Raw genomic sequence first — 2500 nt, forward strand, 5'->3', positions numbered from 1 at the left:
CCGGCGCCGCGAGCCTCGGTCGGGGACCCCCGCCGTCGCCTCGGTGCCCGCGCCGGGTCCCGGGGGTGCCCGCGCCGGGGAGACGGCCGGGTCTACCGGGGCCCCGGCCGCATCACTTTCCGTTTCCCCCGCCGCGATGGAGGTACGGGATCCCGGCTCCGGCGCCGCGGGCCTCGGTCGGGGACCTCCCCCTTCGCCTCGTTGCCAGCGCCGGGCCCCGGGGGTGCCCGCGCCCGGCAGCCGTCCCGGTCTACCGGGGCCTCGGCCGGGTCAGTCTTTCCGTTTCCCCCGCCGCGATGGAGGTACGGGATCCCGGCTCCGGCGCCGCGGGCCTCGGTCGGGGACCTCCCCCTTCGCCTCGTTGCCAGCGCCGGGCCCCGGGGGTGCCCGCGCCCGGCAGCCGTCCCGGTCTACCGTGGCCTCGGCCGGGTCAGTCTTTCCGTTTCCCCCGCCGCGATGGAGGTACGGGATCCCGGCTCCGGCGCCGCGGGCCTCGGTCGGGGACCTCCCCCTTCGCCTCGGTGCCAGCGCCGGGCCCCGGGGGTGCCCGCGCCCGGCAGCCGTCCCGGTCTACCGGGGCCTCGGCCGGGTCAGTCTTTCCGTTTCCCCCGCCGCGATGGAGGTACGGGATCCCGGCTCCGGCGCCGCGGGCCTCGGTCGGGGACCTCCCCCTTCGCCTCGTTGCCAGCGCCGGGCCCCGGGGGTGCCCGCGCCCGGCAGCCGTCCCGGTCTACCGTGGCCTCGGCCGGGTCAGTCTTTCCGTTTCCCCCGCCGCGATGGAGGTACGGGATCCCGGCTCCGGCGCCGCGGGCCTCGGTCGGGGACCTCCCCCTTCGCCTCGGTGCCAGCGCCGGGCCCCGGGGGTGCCCGCGCCCGGCAGCCGTCCCGGTCTACCGGGGCCTCGGCCGGGTCAGTCTTTCCGTTTCCCCCGCCGCGATGGAGGTACGGGATCCCGGCTCCGGCGCCGCGGGCCTCGGTCGGGGACCTCCCCCTTCGCCTCGGTGCCAGCGCCGGGCCCCGGGGGTGCCCGCGCCCGGCAGCCGTCCCGGTCTACCGGGACGCTCGCTCGGGCGGGACCGGTTTACCCGGGCCTCGGCCGGACTGGAGTGTTTCGGTTTTCTGCTTCTCTGCCAGGATGGCTGCGAGGGGTTGATTTAAATAGCTGGTTTGACGTGAAAAGCTTCCCTTCAAGTGAAAAGTTTGTTCCAATTTCTGCCATCTTCCTTCCTCAAAAGTTTTGGGTGTAGCTTTCCCAGAGGAACCTCTCGTAGGCCTATCATTTCTGATCTTAACTTCCCTCATTTATTCCATATTTTCCTTCCTCTTGCCGAATGGCCGAATCCAGTCCATTTCTAGTCCAGGAAATTATTTTTATTTCTTCTTCCATTTCTTACTGATCTATTTGCTTTGTCGAGCAAGTCGTTCTTAGGTCCCTTGGTTCTTTCTTTAACGTCTTCTGCTCCTGCTCCTTCTCTCGACGCTTTCTCGTTTTGTTGGCTTTCTTGGCTCTCTTTTGGCTGTTCTTTCTTCTCCTCCCGTCGTCCGTCCCCACTTTCATCTCCCCATCTTTCCTGTTCTTGGTCATCTCTACGTTGTTTATAAAATAATTCCGCTTTCTCTCTTGAATCTACTCGATATCTTTGCTCTCGCCAGCTCGCCGATATTTCAGCTCGCCGATATTTTGTGCTTTCTCGTCGTGTTTCTCATCCATGGCGATCTCTCTGCCCTCCCTGTCTTCTCGGTAAATCGGACATGAATTTCTCTGGGCGGGTGGTTTCTCATCGCGTGTCTTGTGTGCGCTCTATACGTTTCGTCCATCCCGTTTAATATCTATCCCTCCCTCCCTCCCTCTCCTCGCTTTCCTCCATTGCTTCTGCTAATATCATTTCCAGAATGATAACCCTGAGCCTGAACCTGAACCTAACCCTAGCCCTACAACTTTTCTCCCTAACCCTGACCCTAACCCTAACCCTACAACTTTTCCCCCTAACCCTAACCCTAACCCTAACCCTACAACTTGTTTCTCTAAGCCTAAGCCTAAACCTAAGGCTAAGCCTACAACTTTTTTCTCTAACCCTAACCCTAACCCTAACCCTACAACTTGTTTCTCTAAGCCTAAGCCTACAACTTTTTTCTCTAACCCTAACCCTAACCCTAACCCTAACCCTAACCCTACAACTATTTTCCCTAACCCTGACCCTAACCCTAACCCTACAACTGTTTTCTCTAACCCTAACCCTACAGCTTTTTCCCCTAACCCTAACCCCACAACTTTTTCCCCTAACCCTAACCCACACTTTCGACTTAAAACCGTTTTTAGATTTAAAGTCGTCTTTCGACTTAAAGACGGGCAGACGGCGGCCCGGTCTACCGGGCCGCTCCGGCAGCCTCGGCCGGGCCGGCGTCTCTGTTTCTGTTTCCCTGCCACGATGGATGTCGCGTGCGAGGGGTTGCTTTAAATAGCTGGTTTGTTTGAAGTGAAAAGCTTCCGTTCTTGCCT

This window comes from Pantherophis guttatus, unplaced genomic scaffold (genome assembly GCF_059756535.1).
Source record: "Pantherophis guttatus breed Tessera unplaced genomic scaffold, ASM5975653v1 scaffold_27, whole genome shotgun sequence".
Lineage (NCBI taxonomy): Eukaryota > Metazoa > Chordata > Lepidosauria > Squamata > Colubridae > Pantherophis > Pantherophis guttatus.